This window comes from Podarcis tiliguerta (genome assembly GCF_965153285.1).
Source record: "Podarcis tiliguerta genome assembly, chromosome: 16".
NCBI lineage: Eukaryota > Metazoa > Chordata > Lepidosauria > Squamata > Lacertidae > Podarcis > Podarcis tiliguerta.
The window spans coordinates 36,230,039-36,256,375 of record NC_139549.1 but is presented as its reverse complement, the minus strand read 5'-3'; the positions used below and the strand labels follow the sequence as shown (position 1 = coordinate 36,256,375).

At 45.6% G+C, this 26,337-nt stretch overlaps 1 long non-coding RNA gene across 2 annotated transcripts; it reads right to left on the bottom strand.

Annotated features, from left to right (window-relative positions):
* Positions 1 to 773: 773 nt before the first annotated feature.
* LOC310665910 lies at positions 774 to 19,356 on the bottom strand. Of its 2 annotated transcripts, none has more exons than XR_014505708.1 (4): positions 19,220 to 19,356; positions 5,696 to 5,891; positions 1,891 to 4,739; positions 774 to 1,368 (listed from the first exon to the last, which is right to left on the bottom strand). It is a non-coding gene; the product is annotated as an uncharacterized lncRNA (long non-coding RNA). The 2 variants fall into 2 exon arrangements; XR_014505709.1 differs by having other exon boundaries at positions 1,891 to 4,735.
* Between the last annotated feature and the right edge of the window lie 6,981 nt (positions 19,357 to 26,337).

Here is a 26,337-nt window from a genome sequence, read left to right as displayed (position 1 = left end):
GGGGAAAAGGGCAGATTTTTTGTTTACAACAATACCACCATGAACTTGTTGGAGGAAAAGGTGGGATGTACATACAATAAATAAAATAGATAAGTGAAAATCAGCCCCAGTGAACATAGCCAATGGGAGCAGTGGCCCAAAACATTTGGAGGGCACCAGGTTGGGGAACTCCCAGTCTACAAAGAGCTGTGTTCCTCATATATGCCAATGAGCCTGGATGATGAAGACTCTGGCTGAGGTTGGAGTCCTAAATCCCTTCACTAAGTCTTGCATTGTCATGAGAAGCTGAGAGGATCCGGCAAGCCAGCTTTATTTGCTAAATGCAGATAGTACTCAGCTGGGGCACCAGTCTATGAGCCTCTCATGCTGTCCTAGACAATTATAATAGTGATGTAAGTCTATGCTGTGTTTTCGACAAATCATCCTCAGGGCAGTCAAAGTTGGCAGAGCCTACCGGTTGAATCTGGATATGTTATCACAGAGCTGGCCAAAGTTCTTAATCCTACAAGCTTCATACAAAATTATTCATAAAGCCACGAACCGCAAGATACACTTTGGGTTGGCAGAGTCTTCCTTCTAGCATGCGCACAAAACACAACAAGTTTGCACATCAGACTGCAGCCTCAAAAAGACAACACTGCAAGCAATGAGTTAGTTTGATTGCATTGTGAAACTTGGCTGAGTTTCCAGAACGCCCCATCTCTGTAGTTCAGTGAAAACACTGAATCCCTTTTAGGACCTGGCTAATCACTAAAATGATACACATGCTACTGTGACTAGCAAAGCGGAAGTTTTATTATTTGTGTAGCAAAACACACTGGCTTCTGCCTTCATCAGTTGCTCTGTTAAAAATGCTGCTGCTTCCAGGGTGGCTCTTACAGAGCTTTGAGGATGGAGTGCTCAGAAGGGCTTCATGCGCTGATGCAAAGTGGTACAGGCTGAGGCCATGTGGTATCAATGTGTCCAGAGAACACATCCAGAACACCTCTGCCTTTGCTAACATGGTTGGATCTATTGGCATCTCTACAGAAATTACTGATATGTCTTACAGGCTGTGGTTCCCAGGACTGGAAATGGTTAGCAGTTGCTTTTTGGTCCAAACTGCAGATTTTAGATGGAAGATAGATAAGACAGACAGAGACAGACAGATTGTGGGCAAATGCAAATCTCCTCCTCCTCCTCCTCCTTCCTCTCTCTTTCTCTCTCTTCTATCCTGCATCCAGGTGAGTAGGATTCATTGTGAGAACACTCAAGGAGGATGCAAACAGGTCTGGCTAGAGATGTGGTCTTGGGAGAGGGGTGTGCGGCTTGGGGAAGGGTGTGGTCTGGTAAGAGAGACCCAGACAGAGAGGCTTGGGAGACACAGTACTCACCTGGACTACTGTGTCCAGTTCTGGGCACCACAGTTCAAGAAGGACACTGACAAACAGGAACGTGTCCAGAGGAGGGCAACCAAAATGGTCAAAGGCCTGGAAACGATGCCTTATGAGGAGCGGCTAAGGGAGCTGGGCATGTTTAGCCTGGAGAAGAGGAGGTTAAGGGGTGATATGATAGCCATGTTCAAATATATAAAAGGATGTCACACAGAGGAGGGAGAAAGGTTGTTTTCTGCTGCTCCAGAGAAGCGGACACGGAGCAATGGATCCAAACTACAAGAAAGAAGATTCCACCTAAACATTAGGAAGAACTTCCTGACAGTAAGAGCTGTTCGACAGTGGAATTTGCTGCCAAGGAGTGTGGTGGAGTCTTCTTCTTTGGAGGTCTTTAAGCAGAGGCTTGACAACCATATGTCAGGAGTGCTCTGATGGTGTTTCCTGCTTGGCAGGGGGTTGGACTCGATGGCCCTTGTGGTCCCTTCCAACTCTATGATTCTATGACAATCTCCCCCACCCCCAGCCTTGAGTTCTCCAACCCTGACCAACTGAGAAACTTGTTGCGCATCATCTAAGACATTAGAGATTTCCACACCAATGGGAACTCAGAATGTTGCAACATTTTGGGGGGTAAACCAACTGAGCTGCAGCTCTGTATTTTTGTTATATGATATATGCTTGTTTTCTGTAAACACTTTCTTTCTGGCATGACACCAAATTCCCTTCTCAAATTGCACGGGATCCCACATTTTAGGGTAAATTCAAGGGTGTTTGCCTGCAAGATAGCAGCCAAATCCTTATTCTCTAGGAATCCTTTAGCTCCCATCTAGCCTTGAGAATTTTTTTTGGTGGGCTGGGGGGTGCTCCAGATCAAAACTACAAGTCTGTCAGCATATTCTCTTCTACGAAAAGTTTTCCATCTCTCTTTCTCAGTCACACATTCATAAAAGCAACCCTTTTTTCAGGGACACAGTGGTTGGCACCACTGTGAAACTCCAGTTTTTCTTAATTCGTATATTCCAGTTCTTGAGCTTCTCTATTTCCCCCCTCACTTTTCAGTTTTTAAGTCTGAAGTATGAGAAATCTGTTATTGGGATGATGTGGGGCAGATGGGCAGATCACTGTCCTCTCCCAGATCAAAGAAAACTTGCTCCAGAGACATACTCACATCCCTGGCTGAAAAAGCAAACTTCTCAACAACTGTTGCCACCAGATCCAGTTGTATACAGATAGCAGACCATGCAGGAGAACTTGAGATAACAGAACAGGAGCAGTTTTCAACACCTTCCAGTTTCTTCCCTAACTGCCATTTGTCTTGAGCGCCCAGAGGAAATCATGAGAAGAAAGGCTTTGGAAGGAGCAAAAACAAAACACAAAAAAGCAATGAAGTGCCATTTTGCATTTTATGGTTGCCTGCTGGATTGCCACGTGCAAACAAACATATATTTATAGGCTTGGCTTGTCATGTTAACACAAAGGCAAAAGCAGGCCATGAAGAACATAAAGAAGATGAGCCTAAGAGACTCTTCGCATTAAACTGGTGCAGTCAGTGTGTATGTAAGCTGCAGCCCTATTGGTTCTGCTTCAACTCTTGTATACCCCGTGCTGGTTTTATATAAAATTTGATGATAATTCCTAGATGCCAAGATCCAAGTTTGAGGCAGGAACCCCAGCAGAGATTTAAAATCACAAAATATTCAGCAAATCAAAGCACTGAAATATAGGCTGTTAAATCTTTAAAATATGCCCTTGTGAGTTCCAAAATGTCCCTCTTCCATTGGTTCACTTACAAACTCTTCAAAGGTCTGGTTCATGTGTGTTTCCATACACCAGTCAGAAAAGTGGCACAGGCAGTAAAACTTGGCTTAGTTCCAAAACACTGAAAGTTTCTAAATTACAGTATTGGTATAGGAACTCAAAGGATGTTTGTGGGAGCTATGTGGTCTGAGCTGGAGCAACCAGATCAATCCTCTTCACATGCTGAGCTTCTTGGGTTAACTGAGGGAATGGAGATCTGATTACCTAGTCCCTCTCAAGGTGAGCGGAAGGGAACACAGCTAAGCCTGGCAGGACAGATTATGGTATTAATCCCTTCATGTTAATGAGACTTAAGCATGTTGGTTGCATGAGGCTGGTTATCCCACACTCAAAAGGTTGCTGTGTCCTGCAGGAGAGTATCTCCTTAAAGTCTCTAAAATATCAGAAGTGCTTTCACTGCAACTTGGAACAGGGCCTTAGGTGTGGTTGCCCCTGTTATGTGGAAAGGCATCCTTGCTGAGATACAATGGGCATCTGCTATCTGTATTTTCCTGAAGCAATTGAAGACTTTCTTTCTTTCTTTCTTTCTTTCTTTCTTTCTTTCTTTCTTTCTTTCTTTCTTTCTCTCTCTCTCTCTCTCTCTCTCTCTCTCTCTCTCTCTCTCTGACAACCTTTCCCAGCTAGATGGATTTTACTTATTTTTTTTAGGTTTCCCTCTATTGTCAGCTGTTTTTATTGTCCAGCCTTTAGGGTTAGCATCCAGCTAAGTTCTACTCCACAGACCCATTGGAAACACTAGCTTTAAATTAGACATGCCCATTAATTTTAAGGGGGCTACTCTGAGCAGGAGTAACATTGGTAGCCATCCATGGAAATCCTTTCTGAACGTTCCTATTTCCCGCACTCCTCTTTGGGAAGGCTGGCAGTGTTTTGGCCCCCGAGGATGTGATAATGCATTAAGAATAAACAAAGGGGGGGGGGAGAGAATAAAGCAACCATCACAGGGAAATCATTCCCTGTCCAAATGAAACCTTCCTCTCATCTCTGTCATCACATTTCCCTATTTGAAACCTTTCATTGTTTCAGATTTTAATTCTCTTTTGGCAGATTGCCTCTTTTGGGGCAGCGACATTATCCGGTCAAGCACTTTCCAGTTGACGGGTGGTGGTGGTGGAGGGGTGGATTTAATATTCTTCCAAACTGTGTCAGATTGTTACCCCTCTACTCGGAATGAGATAAAATCTGTAAGCAAGAGGCAGTTAAAAGAGTAATTATCAAAAGACTTGGGCTATGAAAGGACGTGTAATTTCTGCTGTCATTGATAGTCGACACTCCAAAAAAAAGTGATAAATTTGTCTGTGGCAGGAAATAAAATGACAGAGCACTTCTGTAATGCAAATCAGCACTTCCTTGAAGGTTTTTGCTTTGAAAAGGGTATTTCCCCTGTGAGAGTTATTTCATTTACTCTCCTCTTCTTCTTAACCCCCAACCCTATCTGTTTCTTCTTCTTCCTTTGCTCAGAGCGTCACAGGGCCTAAATGTTGCCCACTTGCAGCAGTTGGCAGCAGCTCCGTGGGGATCGCGCTTCCTTCCTCCCAAGAGGTCTGTCTGGAAAGAAGACGCGTTAAGAATGCCAGCTTTTGGTTACAAAAAACTGTTCGCTCCCAGTGGGGCAAGAATCTAGAACAGGCTTCCTCAACCTTTGCCCTCCAGATGCTTTGAGACTACAATTCCCATGATCCCTGACCACTGGTCCTGCTAGCTAGGGATCATGGGAGTTGTAGGCCAAAACATCTGGAGGGCTGAGGTTGAGGAAGCCTGATCTAGAACCAGAGCTTGCAGGGTGAGGATGCGGGAACCTGGTAACAACTCCCATCAGCCCCAGCCAGTGTGACCAGTAGTGGACTTTGGGTTCAGCCGTGCCCTATGTGATGCTAAAATGGAGGGCGGGGCACCTCTTGCACTCCATTCTACAGTTTTGTTTTGGTGTTCCCTGCAGCACGGCTGAGACTGTACCCATTGTGCTGAACTCAAACCACCCCTGCCCCTGGTCAGGGATGATGGGAGTTGAAGTCCAACAACATCTGGAGGACCACAGGGTTCCCCATCCAGTGGTGACTGGTGCCCAGGGCCATCTTTAGCATATGTGCCGCCGAAGTGCAAAGACCCGCCCAGCGCCCCCAAATTTAGTGCTGCTCATGTTTACACCTAAGATATACTTCTCCATAGGGAAGCGGGTGGCGCTGTGGGTTAAACCACAGAGCCTAGGACTTGCCGATCAGAAGGTTGGCGGTTTGAATCCCCGCAATGGGGTGAGCTCCCGTTGCTCGGTCCCTGCTCCTGCCAGCCTTGCACATCAAAGTACAAGTAGATAAATAGGTACTGCTCCAGCAGAAAGGTAAACGGCATTTCCGTTCACTGCTCTGGTTCGCCAGAAGCAGCTTAGTCATGCTGGCCACATGACCCGGAAGCTGTACGCCGGCTCCCTCGGCCAATAAAGCAAGATGAGCGCCACAACCCCAGAGTCGGCCACGACTGGACCTAATGGTCAGGGGTCCCTTTACCTTTATATTTCTCCATGGTTGCAGGCAAGGTCATGGCGGCGGCGGAGGCGGTGTCCTGCTCTTCCGAGTCTTGCTGCTGTCGCCCCTCAAGGACTGGGCACCCGAGCTCTGCAAAGGCCGTGCAGCTTCACATCCAGGTACTTTTAAAAGCTCCCCAGGAGGAGGAAGGAGAAGAGCAATGCCTCTTCATGCAGGACTCTGGGGAGGAGAAAGCGGCCAGGGTGGAGGCGGCAGTGGCAGACGGCTTTGAATGTCAGCTTAATCAAAAGTATTTATTATTTAATCACAGGTAGAGATAGTTAAGAGCTTAGGTGCCTTTAGTGGCGGGTGCCTGGCACTCCCCAGAATTCTGTGCCTGGGTGCCTTGGACCCCTTGCACCTCCAAGTAAAGACCACCCTGCTGGTGCCCACTGGAACTGATGGGGAGGGATGCAGGTGTAGTTGGAGCTATACCAGAGAGGGCCAATTAATTCTAGGTTGGTCCCCATCCTCCTCTTGGCTGAGTCCTACAAGGGCAACACTGAGTCTAAAGAGGAGGAAGCTGCCAGCCAGTGCCATTCCCTGAGCTGGTTGTACAAAGGCCAGGCTGGCAGGTAGCCTGGGACAGTGCCTGGTATGAGGGAGAAACGGATACAGCAATAGGAGAAAAGCAGCTCTCCTCAACCTGGTGCTCTCTAGATGTCAACAGAGTACCATGCCCACTGTTCCCAGGCAACATGGCTAACGGTTCAGCAACTTCTGAAGGGCCTTGGTTTCCTCATCCTTGGGATAGTGGAAAACAGTTGATTGTGAGCAGGGTATGGAAGAACTGTGATTTTATGGGCTTTTCATCTCCCCATACTGACAATTTGACCGTGCGGGAGCATCAAAATACTTGGTGACTGGCAATGTTGTAGGATCAATAAAACAGAGCAGGGCTTCTGAAGCTGTGCTCCCAGGACTACCTCAAGCAGTGGACAGCGGTAGTCCCTGATGAAGCAATGGAAATGACAGAGGGGAAAACAAACCACTGGAGGGGTCTGTGAAGTTTCCAGGCTGATGAGGCAATCCCTCCCTCCCCAGTATGCAACCTGAAAAACTGCTTGCCTCTTCAGCCATGCAGCCATTATTTGAGAAAGTATGTGCATAGGGATAAGGCTAGAGTTGCACACAGCTCCTGCTAGAAAACACCACTCTTTGCTGTGCAACTGTATCCTTATTGTTTTTTATGTTTCCATCCCATCTTGCCTCCAGGGAGTTCAAGGCAGAATACATGCCCCTCCCCATCCCTGGACCCTATGGTGCCAGTATGGTGTAGTGGTTAAGAGCGGTAGTCACGTAATCTGGGGAACCGGGTTTGCGTCTTCGCTCCTCCACATGCAGCTGCTGGGTGATCTTGGGCCAGTCACACTTCTCTGAAGTCTCTCAGCCCCACTCACCTCACAGAGTGTTTGTTGTGGGGGAGGAAGGGAAAGGAGAATGCTAGCCGCTTTGAGACTCCTGAAGGGGAGTGAAAGGCGGGATATCAAATCCAAACTCTTCTTCTCTTCTTCTTCTTCTATCTCTAAAACAATGCCGTAAGGTAAGTTAGGTTTAGAGTGACCCTAGAACAGAGCTTTCCAAACTTTTCACAATGGTGACACACTTTTTAGACATGCATCGTTTCACAGCACAGTAATTCAGTTTCACTAGCAAACCAGAGGTTTAAACTAAACCCTTTCCAGCCCCGGGAAGAACATGGGGGAGCATTCGCACAACACACCTACACACTGCAGCCAACACACTAATGTGTCATGACACACGGTTTGGAAAGCTCTGCCCTAGAAGGTTATCAGGTGAACTTCAGGCCTTCACACTCTAACCGCTGCACAATACTGCCTTCCCAAGATCACAACAAAGATGGGGAGGCATTCTCTATGGTGCTCTGCCCAATTTGCCTAGCATTGTACACACAGACACACAGACACGGCTTCTACATAGTGCTCAAATGACAAGGGAAGAGGGTGGGCGCTCTCAGTGGAACTCTGCAAGCCTCACTCTCCCTCCAGCTTTAGCCAAACCAGGCACATACTGAGAGCCTTCTGAAAAGTGTTAGCTAGCATAAAATGTAAGGGGGCCAGGGGGTTGCTCCTGTGCATCCCCTGTAAATTGAGCATGGCTCCTACACACTGCTAGGGAAGGGGGTAAGGACAACAATTGGCAAATAACCCAGAGCCTCTTCCTTTCTTATCTCTGGCATTCCACCTTAGCAATGGCTTCACTAACTGCTTTTCCTTTTTTTAATCCAATAGAGAGAGAGAGAGAGAGAGAGAGAGAGAGAGAGAGAGAGAGAGACACGGGCTCTCTCTCCATCTTCAAACTAGAACTAAAAATACCTGCTTGACCCTTTTAAGTAAGGATTGCATATGTGGTTAGCACAAGTCCCGCTGCCCCCTGCTGAGATCAAAGGCTGGGCCCAACTTAACTTGGAACATTGAGCAGCTGTCACTGCCTCCCTTGTTAAGGGCAAAGTTTCCTCTTCTCTGAAGGGTGTGGCACTGGCTTATTTGATGTTCTGCCTCTTTGGAATAATATGGCCGCTGTTCTAATTGCTCTTGGTTTTTTTATATTAAAAAAAGCAAAATGAAACAAGCAATGCAGGATAGAGCCATTTAGCCACCGTGCAGGTTATTGCCATAGAAGGAAAGAAAGACCACGTCAAAATATTGCACATCCGGGCAGAGAACCCCACAGAGATTGTTTCGGATGAGTTGCTGCAAATCCTGCATGAAGTGTCAAGCTCTTTTAAGTGAAAAGACACTTTAAAAAACAAATAGACGCAAAGCTTTTAAACTCTGGAGGGTGGGAGGATGTGTGTAACATCTTCAAGGCCCGTGAAGTGTGGGATGATAAGATTTAGGCTGCGTACACAGATATGTACACACAATGTTTTTTTTCCTAGAATTAAGGTCTGAGTGCTTCCCTGCCCCCCCTTCATAATCCGCAGACAATTTACATCTCCTGCCTGCATGTGAACATCCTTTCAACTTTGTTGGGACAACCCTGCTGTTTACATATTTTGCCAAATAAGGGCCAAGGACGGGAAACAGACACACCCACACCCGATTTGGCATCACAATGGGAACCCTGGCATGAGACCACACGGTTTCTTCCCAGAAGGCCATGGGGAGTTAGCTTGTTTTGGTTCAAGCCTTGCAAGCTCCGCTCCACCCACACGGCTGCTCCCTGAGGCTCATCACACGAGGGGCTCAAAAATCAAAGCTAACTGAGGATCCGCTCCGGAGAGTTTTTAATTCTCAACGAAGCCTCTCTTCAGATGGACAAGAAGCTGCTCTCAGATACTGGCTGCAGAGGGAAAGAGAAGAGGAGCAAGCATCAGTTAGAGCTGTGGTGGGGAACCTTTTTCATTCCGAGGTCCACTACCCTGCTGGACAACCTTTCAGGGGCCACATGCCCATGGTGGGCAGGGACTGAGGCAAAAGTGGGCAGAGCAAGAAATCAAATGCAAGCTTTGCACAGAGGGCTTGAGAAATGCAAGAGAATACAGTGGTACCTCAGGTTAAGTACTTAATTCGTTCCAGAGGTCCGTACTTAACCTGAAACTGTTCTTAACCTGAAGCACTGCTTTAGCTAATGGGCCCTTCTGCTGCTGCCACACCGCCGGAGCACGATTTCTGTTCTCATCCTGAAGCAAAGTTCTTAACCTGAACCACTATTTCTGGGTTAGCGGAGTATGTAACCTGAAGCGTATGTAACCTGAAGCATACGTAACCTGAGGTACCACGGTAGCAAAGTAGCTGGATTGTGTGTGTGCCTGGATGTATCCCATCCATAACAAAGCTTGGCCATAACAAGCCAAGGGAAGAACAGTTGCTCAGAGGTGCTGTTTAGCATGTAAAAGATTACCGTATTTTTCGCTCTGTAAGACACACCCAACCATAAGACGCACCTAGTTTTTAGAGGAGGAAAACAAGAAACAAGAAAGCAATGCATAGCCTCTTGAGCGCAGAGGGAGGAGCGCTCCCGCTGCGCTCAGGAGGCTTTGTGTGGCTATCTCTGAAGACAGAAGAGCAAGAGGGATCGCTGCGCACCGATCCCTCTTGCTCTTCTGGCTTCAGAGATAGTTGCACAGCCTGCATTTGCTCCATAAGACGCACACACATTTCCGCTTACTTTTTAGAAGGGGAAAAGTGCATCTTATAGAGCGAAAAATACGGTAATTTGTGAAGGGAAGGCTACCAAGGGCTACCAGCCACAATAGCCACTGTCTGAGGCAGTATACATCTGAATGCTGGTTTCTGGGAATCCCAGGTGAGGAAAGCACTGTTTCATTCAGGTGCGGCTTACAGGCTCCCATGAGCATCGGGTCAGACACTGTGAGAGTAGGATACTGGACGAGGTGGTCTGATCCGGCAGATTATATCTTATGTTCATACCAGTGTTGGCTGTTACCCAATACCCTGGTAGGCTGGAATGCAGAGAGCCCAACTGCAGGTGGAGTCAGTGCCAATGACACCTCATTCTCTATTGATCGCAAAGAACTGGAAGGGGGAGAAAATCCCATCATTATTAGAACGGCAAAACAAACTCTGTGAATTTGTAGAAATGGCAAAATTGACAGCAATTATTAGAGGTCACTCAAATCAGAGAATAATCAAAGAGTGGGATGGAGTGAAGGAATACATGAAAAAATCTTGTTCCGGAATTGAAATATTAATAGATAATGAGTAAAACGTGCAGGGGTAAGCAAGAAAATAACAATAGAAACAACTGAATAATTATTAAATTATAACAACGCAACAAGATGGAAGAAATAAAATATTGAGATCACACATGGGTGAAGGGGAGTGGGGGGCATGTGGGAATCTATTTATATTTATATTTTATAATATAAATTTATTAAATGCGATGTATTTACATACAGCAAAGGGAAGCCTAGAGTAATCATGCATGTTTTAATTTAGGTAATCTGTGTAATAGGCTTATGTTAGAAAACGAATATGGATTTTGAATTTGATGCTTGTATTTTGTAACTTTTTGGTTTTGAAATCAAATCAAATCAAATCAAATCAAATAAATAAATAAATAAATAAGACACCTCATTCTCTCTTTGTCCCCATCCTCCTTCCTCAAAGGCAGCACTGAGACTATGGAGGAGGATGCTGGCAGGTTGTGGCACCACCCCTTGGGTTGGCCGTAAGTAGGAAGGAAGGAAGGAAGGGGAAGGCTAGCTGGGGGGGGGGGGGAGTGCACTTGGTGGGACAGTGCCCCAGTCACCCTCAGGGAGCAACCTTCACTGCTTCTAATTTCACATATTCATGGACCAGCATCTCTAGGTAAGGCTGGGATAGGTCACTTTCTAGAACTACCGCCAGCTAGTATGAAGAACACAGGTAGGGGACTTGTGGTCCTCTAGATATTGGATCCCAGTAGTGATGTATGGAAGTGAGAGCTGGACCATAAAGAAGGCTGATCGCCGAAGAATGGATGCTTTTGAATTATGGTGCTGGAGGAGACTCTTGGGAGTCCCATGGACTGCAAGAAGATCAAACCTATCCATTCTGAAGGAAATCAGCCCTGAGTGCTCACTGGAAGGACAGATCCTGAAGCTGAGGCTCCAATACTTTGGCCACCTCATGAGAAGAGAAGACTCCCTGGAAAAGACCCCGATGTTGGGAAAGATGGAGGGCACAAGGAGAAGGGGACGACAGAGGACGAGATGGTTGGACAGTGTTCTCGAAGCTACTAACATGAGTTTGACCAAACTGCGGGAGGCAGTGGAAGACAGGAGTGCCTGGCGTGCTCTGGTCCATGGGGTCACAAAGAGTCGGACACAACTAAACGACTAAACAACAAGATATTGGATCACAGCTCCCATTATCCTTGACCAGGCATAGGCAAACTCAGCCAGTTTTTGGCCTACAACTCCCATGATCCCTAGCAAACAAGACCAGTGGTCAGAGATCATAGAATCATAGAATCATAGAGTTGGAAGAGACCACAAGGGTCATCGAGTCCAACCCCCTGCCAAGCAGGAAACACCATCAGAGCACTCCTGACATATGGTTGTCAAGCCTCTGCTTAAAGACCTCCAAAGAAGGAGACTCCACCACACTCCTTGGCAGCAAATTCCACTGTCGAACAGCTCTTACTGTCAGGAAGTTCTTCCTAATGTTTAGGTGGAATCTTCTTTCTTGTAGTTTGGATCCATTGCTCCGTGTCCGCTTCTCTGGAGCAGCAGAAAACAACCTTTCTCCCTCCTCTATGTGACATCCTTTTATATATTTGAACATGGCTATCATATCACCCCTTAACCTCCTCTTCTCCAGGCTAAACATGCCCAGCTCCCTTAGCCGATCCTCATAAGGCATTGTTTCCAGGCCTTTGACCATTTTGGTTGCCCTCCTCTGTACACGTTCTAGTTTGTCAGTGTCCTTCTTGAACTGTGGTGCCCAGAACTGGACACAGTACTCCAGATGAGGTCTGACCAGAGCAGAATACAGTGGCACTATAACTTCCCTTGATCTAGATGCTATACTCCTATTGATGCAGCCCAGAATTGCATTGGCTTTTTTAGCTGCCGCGTCACACTGTTGGCTCATGTTAAGTTTGTGGTCAACCAAGACTCCTAGATCCTTTTCACATGTACTGCTCTCAAGCCAGGTGTCACCCATCTTGTATTTGTGCCTCTCATTTTTTTTGCCCAAGTGCAATACTTTACATTTCTCCCTGTTAAAATTCATCTTGTTTGTTTTGGCCCAGTTCTCTAATCTGTCAAGGTCGTTTTGAAGTGTGATCCTGTCTTTGGGAATTGTAGTCCCAAAACATCTGGAGGGCCAAGTTTGCCTATGCTTGTCCTTGACCATTGTTTATGCAGGCTGGGGCTCCTGAGAGTTGAAGTCCATCCACATCTGGAGGGCAGCTGGTTCCCTATCACTGTTGTAGGCAAGCCTGAGCCAGATGGACTGGTTCATTATAAGGCAGATTGCTATTGTGATAGGAATTTTGAGGTCTTGTTGTTGTTGTTTAGTCGCTTAGTCGTGTCCGACTCTTCATGACCCCATGGACCAGAGCACGCCAGGCACTGCTGTCATCCACTGCCTCCCGCAGTTTGGTCAAACTCATGCTGGTAGCTTCTAGAACACTGTCCAACCATGGACAGTGGTCTTAGGTATATTTGAGGTCTTAGGTATATGTTAAATGTTCATAAGTGTACCAACCAAGCACATACATAGATCAGCATAGGAAGACCAACCTGAAACCATTTTGATTCCCCTGAGCAAATGATTTCTCTGCAAGGTCAAAGTGGGAAGCCTCCCCATCCTCTCTTTCCTCACAAATCCTGTCTTAAGGGTATGTCTGTGTATGAACAGGGTGAACCTGTGACCTGGCTCAGGAACTAAAGTATTTATCATTACAAAAGACTGGCCAGGCTCCCCAGGTAATCCAATCAAGTGACCATTAACAGGTAACCTGCCTGACAGGAGGTAAACAAAGCACTCAGATTTCCTGTAGACCACCCTTTCTGTGATGTAGGTATGATGTATCTGGGGTGGTGGTCTTGAGCTACACCCCTTCTGTGATGTATGTATGTGTCAGAGCTGGCTCCTGGTCCCAGCTCACAGAGGACCAACGCTAGCCGGTGGTAATGTACAAAAGTCTTTATTGAAGTACAATTTCCATTTCCAAGCCGCAGCGCCCCAGCTCTACGTCTAGGGTTTAGACCGGCGAAGCTCCATCTGAATCTCTGCCCCCTGTACACCAGTTTAAGACTCTAGCCTTACTCCACCTCTTCCGTCTCTCCTTTCTCCTCTGGGTCCTGCTACCCCCCGGGGTTCCTTCCTTCCTGGACTCTTCCGACGCAGACGTTGACCCCCCTGACTCCTCCCTCTCTCTTCGGCGGGCTTTAGGACCTGGCTCCCTATCCGGGCTGCCAACAGTGCCGCCCTCCTGTACATTTGAACTTGGCGCGCGCGCGCAGCCTTCAACCTTCCTCTTGACCGTTTCCTCGCTCCCCGACGGAGGCGTGGTCAATCCTCCCTCATGTTCTCCCGCTGGCAGCGCGCCGCCTGATCCCGATGCCTGGGACTCCTCCCCCCTACTGCACTCTGGTGTGGACGCTGGTCCGGATTTCCAACTGCTGCTCTCTGAGTCCCCTCTGGCCCCTTCTTCCTGGGGTGTCCCCCTGGGCACCCCCCTTGCCCTGACCATGGGAGCCCCTTTCTGTGAATCATCCGATTCACTGGAAAGACTCAGAGACCTCGGACCGCTGTCATCGCTGACATTTCCTTCGGACTCCTCCCCCTCGCTCTCCATTTCCTCCCTTCCCTGTGCCTCTGCTCCTGAACCCCTGACAGTATGTTTCTGGGGGTGGTCTTGATCTTACATGGTGGCAATTTCAAAAGTCTATATAAAGGATTGCACACCATCGTTCTGGGTTCCTCCTCCCTTCTTTGTGTGGTGAGTGAGGACCTGTTGCAACAGATCAATAAAGATCAGGCTTACTAGCTGCTTTGCTTCTCAATATTCTCTAGTTGGCTTCTATGGGAACCTATGTAAAGACTCTGTATGGGCTCTTGGATACCCCATAAGGGAAAAGGGCAGATTTTTGTTTACAACAGATATATATTGTGATATATATCACACTATGTTGGGACGCGGGTGGCGCTGTGGGTTAAACCACAGAGCCTAGGACTTGCCGATCAGAAGGTCGGTGGTTCAAATCCTCATGACGGGATGAGCTCCCGTTGCTTGGTCCCTGCTCCTGCCCACCTAGCAGTTCGAAAGCACATCAAGTGCAAGTAGATAAATAGGTACCGCTCCAGTGGGAAGGTAAACACAGTTTACATGTGCTGCTCTGATTCGCCAGAAGCGGCTTAGTCATGCTGGCCACATGACCCGGAAGCTGTACACCGGCTCCTTCGGCCAATAAAGCAAGATGAGCACCGCAACCCCAGAGTCGGCCACGACTGGACCTAATGGTCAGGGGTCCCTTTACCTTTTTATCACACTATGTTCCCATTCAAGAGGAGGAATTGCACCCTTAGACACAGCTGGATTGCTTTAGAAGCCTGCTGCTGTTGCTGCTGCAGACACGATGAGATGCAAACTCCGTTCAAAAGGCAGTTACTAATTTAGAGCAGGATAGAATTCACCTTTTCTCTTCTAATTCCAGCTCTCATTGAATCTAAGTGCAAAGATTCTGGGATCTTTGGGGGCATTATTTCTCTGCCCCTCTTCTTTGTGCATAAGATGGGTTTTGTGATCATACATGACAGTCTGGATTTTGAAGCTCCCATATTCAAAGTTAGCAAGGAGAAAAAGCAGGATCCTTCATCTTCAAGCTCCGCACCAGTAGCTTTGCTCCCCCACCTTTCCTGAAAACCCACTTTTCCCAGTCAGGAGTAAAGGCATCTTACTCCTTAACTTTTAATAAATAATGTACATGGGCTGCCTGCCACTCAGGAGCGAGAGAGAAGCAACAGAATCAAAGCCTAACTCTTTCCTCCATCAAAGCCTCCGGAAGAACAGAAGCACTTTGTACAAGTTTAGTGGCTTTGATTGGCATTCAGTGCTGCTTAGTTTCAAATGGACCACTTTCGACAAATGTCTTGCATTGGCTTGTACGTCAAGCTGAACCTCAGTTTGTTACGTTGAATTGAGTCAATGTCATATTTGCATGCCGCTCCTCTGCTAGCAGCAAAGTTGAGCTCAAAGCAGCTCACAACAATTACAAAGCGTTAGAAAATTACATATAAATAACATTCCCATCAATATGATCACATTAAAAAAAAAAAAAAAACACCCCGCAGTAGCTCATCAGAAATGGCTGCTAAGTGGCATCCCAGTTCCAGGTGACATTCTGTACTTTTCCGTGTATAAGACTATGTTTTTTCATTAAAAATCCTGCTAAAAATTGTGGGTGTTATACATGGGTAGTGCATAGGGTGGACGTTTGATTGGTTGCTGCAACGATTGTCAGCGGCTATTGTGCGTGTTATTGGTTGCTGCATCAATGGGTGATGTTGATTGGCTCCAGCAGTTGGGTGGGCGACTGGCAGCTTCTGCTGGCGATGGGACAGATAGGAGGTGGATTTTGGGACACGTGTGGGCAAGAGAATACCCTGGGTAGTCCCCTCCAAAAAAAGCTCAACAACTCTGTGCCTTCTCCCCCCATTTTCTTAAATGTGAGTCTCCAAAAATAGGGGGTGTCTTATAGATGGAAAAATACGGTAATCCCTCTTGGAAAAGAGACAAGATTCTTCTTGACTTTGGTTTTTCTCTCACACACATGGAAGGGCCAATACCCAAATAGGTTGAATTGCTGTATTCAATGTCCACTTTATGGATACTCCTTGCAATAAATAAATAATAATAATAATAATAATAATAATAATAATAATAATAATAATTTTTATTATTTATACCCCACCCATCTGGCTGGGTTTCCCCAGTCACTCTGGGCGGTTTGCAACAAAAGATTAAAAATGCAATAAAACATCCAACATTTAAAACTTCCCTGTGGAGAGAGGGTTTCTAGAGTATTTGGCTTATTCACTTCTTGCCTGTAATGTCCATGAAGATGACAGTTTGGTGACTCCTATTCTCTCAACATTCCCAGCGGCATCCACTCTACCTTTTGGCCAAACAAATTACAGTGGTACCTTGGGTTAAGTACTTAATTCGTTCCGGAGGTCCGTTCTTAACCTGAAGCACCACTTTAGCTAATGGGGCCTCCTGCTGCTGCTGCGCCGCCAGAGCATGATTTCTGTTCTCATCCTGAAGCAAAGTTCTAAACCCGAGGTACTATTTCTGGGTTAGCGGAGTCTGTAACCTGAAGCGTATGTAACCCGAGGTACCACTGTATTAACCCAAACTGTTCTGAGTTGTGTGTGTGTGTGTGTGTGCAGCTTTGGTTGTGCTGTAGCCCCTGAAGAAAGAAAATAATGCAATATCACTGGGAAAGAATCACAGTAGAAGTAGCCCACCACTTTCATCGTGTCACAAACATGTCACAGAAAACACTCACGAAAAATCACTGTTCTGGAGGAGGCCAGAGACTTGCTTGATGGAGGTTGTGACATCTCCCCCTTCATCTGGAATACCCAGAAGTAGAAGAAATTCGTTCATATTAACCCTCTGAATCTTTGGATCAAAGTCAGAGTGGAAGCGGAGGCAAAGTGGTGTTCATATGACAAGTGGGGGTGTGGGGTTGGGCAGGGGCCCTTCTGCCTTTCATGTATGTTTTTTCCCTAAACAACAACAACAACAACAATTTATTATTTATACCCTGCCCATCTGGCTGGGTTTCCCCAGCCACTCTGGGAGGCTCCCAACAGTATATTAAAAACATGATAAAACACCAAACATTAAAAACTTCCCTAAACAGGGCTGCCTTCAGATGTCTTCTAAAAGTCAGATAGTTGTTTATTTCCTGGACTGATGGGGAGGGCATTCCACAGGGCGGGTGCCACTACTGAGAAGGCCCACTGCCTGGTTCCCTGTAACTTGGCTTCTCGTAGGGAGGAACCCGCCAGAAGGCCCTCGGCGCTGGATCTCAGTGTCCGGACTGAATGATGGGGGTGGAGACGCTCCTTCAGGTATACTGGACAGAGGCCGTTTAGGGCTTTAAAGGTCAGCACCAACACTTTGAAATGTGCCTGGAAACATTAACCTGCGCTAACCAAGTGGCCGGCTCCTGGGACCTATTAAACTTACAAGTTGTATGGTGGGCATCACATTACAAGAAGGCAAGAATAAGTAATAGACATTTTCTCTGACAAGCAGTTACATTTCACCAGGGTTTGTTTGCTTTGTAAACAGAACCTGAAGAAGGGTGTTTTGTGTGTGTGTGTTTTGGGGGTGGAGTGTGGAATCACCACTTTGCTCTTGAGAGTGGTTAATTTGCTTGCATCACACATCGGAAGCCTGAAAACATTTGTTCTGATTAGTGAGCACAAGCTTTGCTTCCTTCTGTTGTTTCTCCTGTTATTATTGCATTGATGTACAAGATGCTGCTCTCAGGTTATTGGGTTTAAAAAGAAAAAAACACCCAAGAGGTGGTGTTGACAGTTAGCTCAGCTATTGAAGATTAAAAGGGGAGCAGAAAACTCATGGGGAAGAGGTTCTATAATAGCCCTTTCCATTGATTGATTGATTGATTGATTGATTGATTGATTGATTCAAAGCATTTGGACTCAGGGAGGAAAGCTCCCAGAGTGCCTTCCAAATCAACAAAAACAACACAGTCCCTCTCCTCAGGCTTACAATGGAAAAAGATGCATCATAAAAGGAAAAAGGGATGCAGAAGGTAGAAGAAGAAAGAAAGCAAATCCTAAGCGTTACAAATTTGTTATAATGGCCAGCTTGGATGGGAATGTTTAATGTTTTAATGTTAAACATTATATTATCTTTTTATATATGTTGGAAACTGCCCAGAGTGGCTGGGACAAACCAGTCAGATGGGTGGGGTATAAATAGTATTATTAGTATTAGTATTAGTATTAATAGTGCTTTTTTCTTTAAAAAAATGTTTATGGGTACTCTCATTTTGACTCTAGAAAATCACCATTTTATAGTTCAAATTGGGAAAAATAAATATGGTAAATGGACAAAAGTACAAAGATTCACAAAATGTTTAGCAGTATGTGTACCCCTGAGTCCCCTCAGAAAAAAGCACAACGCAGGTGGCGCTGTGGGTAAAAGCCTCAGCGCCTAGGGCTTGCCGATCGAAAGGTTGGCGGTTCGAATCCCCACGGCGGGATGCACTCCCGTTGCTCGGTCCCAGCGCCTGCCAACCTAGCAGTTCGAAAGCACCCCCGGGGGCAAGTAGATAAATAGGGACCGCTTACTGGCGGGAAGGCAAACGGCGTTCCGTGTGCGGCTCTGGCTCGCCAGAGCAGCAATGTCATGCTGGCCACGTGACCCGGAAGTGTCTCCGGACAGCGCTGGCCCATGGCCTCTTTGAGTGAGATGGGCGCACAACTCTAGAGTCTGTCAAGACTGGCCCGTACGGGCAGGGGTACCTTTACCTTTTATTAATATTAGTATTAGTATCAGTATTAAATATGACGTCCCTATTTTCATTTGAGAAACATTGCAGGTATGCTCTTTGAGCTGCCCTTAACAAATGAATCGCCATCTCTAAGACTTATTCTGTTCTACTATCCAAACAGCATAACTATAGGATCTCCAGGAGGATCGTGACTTGAAAAGTCCCCTCTTTCATCTGTGCAGCCTTACAAGATCTGTGCATGATAAAAGACAACTGCGTATAAATGGAACATTTTAAGAGCTTCGGAAATGGTTTTTCTTTTCTGAAGCAGGCTTCCAAAGTGTGCTTTCTCTGAGATTTCTCCCCCCATTTAGTGCACAGTCCAATGAAAACCAGGCTCTGGGCCTTTTTAAAGGTAAGGCTTTTGATTTAGTTAAGTTTTACGAGTGCCAGCTAAGAAGCGACGTGCTTCCATGGCAGTCAATCCCTTTTTATACTCTGCAACGTCAGGAAGCTGTCAAGGAAATGGGTAGTTCTGCAGCCTGACTTACGACTCACATATAATGGAGACTTTACTCTTGGACCATGAAAGCCTTCAAAATGAGTGTAGATCCGCTTTTCCGGGGTTCATTGCTTGGCAGTTTCTTCTTCTCTGAGCACTTGCCAAATCAGAAATATGGGGTGCAAAAGCATTGTAATAAAAATTTTAAGGTCTTTTATATATATATATATATATATATATATATATATATATATATATATATAATAAATGTTCATAAATGTACCAACCAAGCACGTACATAGATATGTGGACCACATGTCTGGAGCAGCACAGGAAGACCGCCCTGAAACCATTTTGACTCCCAAAATGACCAAATGTTTTCTCTGCAAGGAGGGAAGGTGTGAGGGAACCTTTTCATTGTCTCAGGAATTAGGTAATCACCATCTCAAAGGAATGGCCAGACTACCAGGAAAGGCAATCAGATAAGGCCGACAACCTGGCAGACAGGAAAAACAACAACATTCAAATTTCTGTTGTAGACCCCCTTTTCTGTGGTGTAGGTTTGATGTTCGTGGGGGGTGGTCTTGGGTTACACCCCTTCTGTGATGTATGTATGATGTATGGAGGGGTGGTTTTGAGCTCCAGGACAGGGAATTTAAAATGTCTATATAAGGGCAGACACACCTTTGTTCTGGGTCCTCCTCCTTTCCCGAGTGTGAGAGGAGCACTCTGTTGCAACAATAAAGATCAGGCTTACTAGCTTCTTTGCTTCTCAGTATTCTCTGGCTGGCCTCTGTTATTTTCTCCTACCGATGGAGAACCTACAAAGGACTCTATAAGGGCTCTTGTGTCCCCCATAAGGGAATAAGGGCAGCTTTTGTTTACAACAGAATAAATGGATCTGCTGCTTAAGGCAAAATTGGTTGGTGCACTTTGATATCATTTTCAGTCTTTAAGGTGCCCCAAGGAACTTGCATGCACATCGTTGGCTTCAGCAAGGAAAATGAGGACACTAAGGAACCCGCCTACAGCAGCACGGCACAAGGAAATTGTGAGAGCCAGTGTGCCATAATGGTTAGAGTCACTAGGTGACCTTGGGCCTCACCATCTCATAGCCTAACTTACCTCACAGAGTTGTTGTGAGGATGACATAGGGATGAATACAGCACCTTGAGCTCCTTGGAAGAAAAGGCAGCATATGAATGGAACAAATAAATAAAATGATAAATAATCTGAACTGGTGAAGTTTATGAGAGCACAGGGACAGAAAAGCACAAGAAGAAACCTGAAGGGGTAGTTCAATGGTCTATCTAGTCTAGCATACTGTTCTTGCAGTGGCCAACCAGATGCCCATTGGAAGCCTATAGGCAGGACCTGAGCTCAGCTGTGGTCTCCCCACTTTCTGTTCCCAGTAACTGGTAAAATAAGAAGGGCCAGCTCAAGACATGTGGGCACCTGAGGCAGGCCTCAATATTGTGCCCACCACTCCACCAGGGAAGAAGGGGTGTGAGAAGATCTACATCAGGAACAAGCAGGGGAGAGAAAGATTGACATGGGGATCTGCTGCCCCGGGAGATCCTGCTGCCTGCAGTGGTCATCTCGTGCAATTCATCTTAATTGCTTTTTTACAACAGAAATGCTTTCTTAACATAAGATCACAGTATGATGTTTCAGTTTCTTGTTGGTATACAAATGTTTCTAAATCATAAGAAAGAAAAAAGAAATATATATTCTTTGGGTTTTTTTTAATAAATATTTTATTAGGTTTTACATAAAAAATAAAACAGCAAAAAATGAACAACAACACAAAAGAAAAAAGAAATACAGTAAAACACAAACACCAAACAGCAAAAAGTATCAGAAAAAAGAAAAAGAAAAATAAAAACCATTTTATCTTCATTGTATTCCTTGCGTTAACTTATTTCTCCGACCTCCCCAGGCCTCCCTTCTCTGTATTCCAGATCATATATTCAGACAGCAAATCCCTTCCCTCTGTCTTAATTAATTTTTATCTAAATTTTAGTGTCTTAATATAACTTAATTTTCTTGTATCTTAAGAAAAATATATTCTTTGTCATTCTAAGGTAAAGGTAAAGGGACCCCTGACTGTTAGGTCCAATCACGGATGACTCTGAGGTTGCGGCACTCATCTCGCTTTATTGGCCAAGGGAGCTGGCGTACAGCTTCCGGGTCATGTGGCCAGCATGACTAAGCCGCTTGTGGTGAACCAGAGCAGCGCACGGAAACGCCGTTTACCTTCCTGCCAGAGTGGTACCTATTTATCTACTTGCACTTTGACGTGCTTTCAAACTGCTAGGTTGGCAGGACCAAGCAACGGGAGCTCACCCCGCTGCAGGGATTCGAACCGCCGACCTTCTGATCGGCAAGCCCTAGGCTCTGTGGTTTAGACCACAGCACCATCCACGTCCCTTTGTCTTAAATAAATAAATAAATAAATAAATAAATAAATGAGTGAGTGAGTGAGTGAGTGAGTGAGTGAGTCTTTGCCTGAACAGGAGCTTAAGTCTGCAGAAATCAGCCAGTGAAGCTTTTCCTGGGAACTGACAAGATCAAAAGCATAATGGCCTGCTAATGTCTGCACAGTTACCTGCTGTTAAAACTGCACCTGAGCTAAGAGGGCCAAGAAAAGTAGTCAGGCCCAGTAAACCCTCCAAGTGTCCCTATTTTCTAGGGAAATCCCTGATTTAGAGAAGGTGCCCCAGTTTCTGATTTCATCCCAGAATGTCCCGCTTTTCCTTAGGATGTCCCTTATTATCGTTGGAGAAATGTTGGAGGGTGTGGAACCTGGAGTTATTTGGCATTTCTGAAACAATATGTGAACCTACTAAGTACAGCCATCCTTCAAAATCTGCACTTATCCAGATTTTGGGATGTACTTCTCTAGCCAAGCAATGAGCACAAAAATGTTCACACTGCAGTAAAGCATGCATAAAATTGCATATAATGATGAAAATAGCATTAAAAAAGGGAAATCGGTTTGCAAAAAATATTATATATTAGGCATAATTGCACATAAATGTGCATATTAAGAGAATGTGACTAAGCTATTGATGTGTTTTCATGAAGACTTGTAAAAAAAATACAAGCTGATGTGGATATGTGGAAAACCAAACTTAAGGCTGGAAAAACGAGAAACTGAGAGAAACCACAACTGACAGATTTGCTCAAGTTGCAAGCTGCAAGTTGCTAGACACAGAATTAACTCATCTGGTTGCAACATTAAAAAAAAAAAAAAGGAACCTGCACGGGACATTGTTCATGTCATAACTACTGTGTAGATCTGCCTGCATCAGCCTTCATGTCATTGCACTACATAAAATAATTACCCAAGAAAAAGCTGAAGACTGAGCTATCACTTATCACATGATGGCAACCCTACTAGTCAGACAGGAAAAGCGGACTCCCCTAGAGAGTGCTGCGGGCTAATCCTGTGCTCCCATTAAACAACGTTGACTGTTGACATGGGCTTTGCACTTCAAAAAAAAATTATGAGCAACGCTCTCCTGGAGTGTGGCAAGCATTATGAATCAGAATGAGCCCATGGGATCTGCAACAAAGTGTTGCAGTGTGAAATGCTCCTGTTCAGGATTCCATTTTTTTTTCTTTAAAAAAAAAAGTTTAGGGGTATTCTCAATTTCCTACTCATATTGAAATACTGCCCCTCAATGAGGCCAAACTTAGATTTAAAAAAAGTTAGCGGTATTTGTCGGGGACGCGGGTGGCGCTGTGGGTAAAACCTCAGTGCCTAGGACTTGCCGATCGTATGGTCGGCGGTTCGAATCCCCGTGGCGGGGTGAGCTCCCGTCGTTCGGTCCCAGCTCCTGCCCACCTAGCAGTTCAAAAGCACCCCTAAGTGCAAGTAGATAAATAGGGACCACTTTATAGCAGGAAGGTAAACGGCATTTCCGTGTGCGGCACTGGTGCTGGCTCGCCAGCTGCAGCTTCGTCACGCTGGCCACATGACCCGGAAGTGTCTTCGGACGGCGCTGGCTCACGGCCTCTAGAGAGAGATGAGTGCACAACCCCAGAGTCGGACACGACTGGCCCGTACGGGCAGGGGTACCTTTACCTTTACCTAGCAGTATTTGTACCCCTGCGTCCTACCAGAAAAAAGCACTGTATATACCCGGTACTACATTTTGATGATCTGCAAGGTAGCAGAGTGGCTTACAGTTAGGAAGCGTTTAGGTGATTGATTGATTGATTGTTTCTTTGTAAAGCCTTTATATTCAAAAGAACTTTACTTTCTTTTCATATATATATATATATATATATATATATATATGCTTTCGTAGATTTTCACGGGTACAGGAATGCAGGTTTTGGTGTCCTCGGGTGTCTTCCCGTGTAAAAGTTGGGGTGTCTAGGCGACGTTTCGACGAGGTCTCACTCGTCATCTTCAGGCTGGTGCTTTCGGCTTCTTGTTACTGGAACAGAGCAGGATCTCAGTGTTTGAGTTCCTATAAATACTGTTGAGGAGGTGTGGTGTATAGCCTCCAATGTTCTGGGCAGAGAGGAGGTTCCCAGGCTGGTGTGCCTTTTCTTCTTTTGTTCCTTAATTACTTGAGGGATATCTTGAGTGATTTCTTGAGTGATTTCCTGAATCCCACTTAGGTGGGTCATTAGGTGTGGATTAGTTGCTAAAGCCTTCGTGTCTTGAACTCTTGAACTTTGTGAAGAGTTTTTCTGAGAAGATGGCTGTACTGCACTTGGTTGTGCTCTGGCTTGGCTTCGTGTATAGGGGCGAGCTGTGGTTTTGTGGCCTGTGCCAGCCAGATCTGTGTAGGGATTGCAGGGGGGTGCAGCATCCGGAGGTGCCACCCTGGTTTGGCTACTGGATGGTGTCTGTAATTTATCTGTGGAGAGGGTCTGGGTTTGGGTCTGGTGTGGTTGATTGGTGATGGCGTTCTGTGTGCCTCTGGATCTGGTGTCAGATTTTGTGGGGAGGGCTAATTTCCAGATGTCTGGCAAGCGGGATGTGTCGTCACGCTTGTTCATGTTGTGAGGGTGTTTCTCTATCTCGATGGCTTCCATGATTATTCTCTTGTGGTGATGTTCCATGTTAAAGAGCAATTTGGAATCTGCAAAATTAATTTCGTGTCCTGTTTCTTTCATGTGTTGGAAAAGAGAGGAAGTTTTTTCTTCTTTTTTGACGGCATTCTTGTGTTCTGCGATCCGTGCATTTATTCGTCTGTTTGTTTGTCCAATGTACGTGGCTGGGCAGACTTTGCAGGGTATTTCATAGACCCCTTGGTTTTCCAACTGAATTTTATCCTTGGGGTTTCTGAGGATATTAGCTATTTTTTGGTTGGTGCAAAAGGCTGTTTTGATATTGTGTTTATGGAGGATTTTGCTAATTTTATCTGTAGTGCCCTTGATATAAGGAAGGAGGGCTATGCCATTGTTTTCTTCTGTGTCTTGGTTTTTGGGGGGTGTTTCTTTTTGGATTAGCTTCGTAACCCTGTTTTGCTGGTATCCATTGGCAATTAACACATTTGAGAGATTCTGTAACTCAGTTGTCAAGTGGTCTTCGTCAGCCAGGCGTTTGGTTCTGGAGATGAGAGTCTTGGCTACGGAGTTTATTTGTGCAGGGTGGTGGTGTGATTGTGCATGTAAGTAGCGGTTGGTGTGTGTTTTTTTCCGGTAGATAGTGTGTCCTAGGGAGCCATCAGGTTTTTTGTAGATTAGGACGTCAAGGAAGGGAAGTTGGTTGTTGGTTTCTATTTCCATAGTGAATTGTATTTTGGGGTGTAGGCTGTTGAGATGTGTGAGGAAGCTATCCAGTTTTTCCTTCCCGTGTGGCCAAATTACAAAGGTGTCGTCAACATATCTGAGCCAAAGTTTGGGTTTGTGTTCTGACTTGTCTAAAGCATTGGTTTCAAAGTGTTCCATGTACAGGTTAGCGATGACCGGTGAGAGGGGTGATCCCATAGGTGCTCCTTCTATCTGTTTGTATCTTTGTCCATTGTGGATGAAGTACGTGTTGGTTAGGCAGTGGTTGGTCAGGTCCAAGATGTATTCGGGGGGATTGTATTTGTTTTGAATGGCTGTCAAGGCTTCATTAATGGGCACTTGTGTGAAGAGAGATACAACATCGAAGCTCACAAGTAGGTCATTGGGTTGTAGGTTTTGCTTCTTTATTGTTTCTATGAACTGGAAGGAGTTTGGAACGTGTGAAGAGATGGATCCCACCACCTATCTGGAAAAAACCACCAAATCCAAAATAAAAGCCTCTCCTATCAGTGAAGAAATCCAGCTAAGAATCATCCCCAGAGAAAAATCATCCAGATGCCCCAAACTCTACGGCCTCCCCAAGATACACAAAGAAGGAACACCACTCAGACCAATAGTCAGCTCCATAGGCTCACCTCTACAAAATCTCGCTAAATTTCTCGCCAAGCAACTTCAGCCCTATGCAGAATCCATCTCTTCACACGTTCCAAACTCCTTCCAGTTCATAGAAACAATAAAGAAGCAAAACCTACAACCCAATGACCTACTTGTGAGCTTCGATGTTGTATCTCTCTTCACACAAGTGCCCATTAATGAAGCCTTGACAGCCATTCAAAACAAATACAATCCCCCCGAATACATCTTGGACCTGACCAACCACTGCCTAACCAACACGTACTTCATCCACAATGGACAAAGATACAAACAGATAGAAGGAGCACCTATGGGATCACCCCTCTCACCGGTCATCGCTAACCTGTACATGGAACACTTTGAAACCAATGCTTTAGACAAGTCAGAACACAAACCCAAACTTTGGCTCAGATATGTTGACGACACCTTTGTAATTTGGCCACACGGGAAGGAAAAACTGGATAGCTTCCTCACACATCTCAACAGCCTACACCCCAAAATACAATTCACTATGGAAATAGAAACCAACAACCAACTTCCCTTCCTTGACGTCCTAATCTACAAAAAACCTGATGGCTCCCTAGGACACACTATCTACCGGAAAAAAACACACACCAACCGCTACTTACATGCACAATCACACCACCACCCTGCACAAATAAACTCCGTAGCCAAGACTCTCATCTCCAGAACCAAACGCCTGGCTGACGAAGACCACTTGACAACTGAGTTACAGAATCTCTCAAATGTGTTAATTGCCAATGGATACCAGCAAAACAG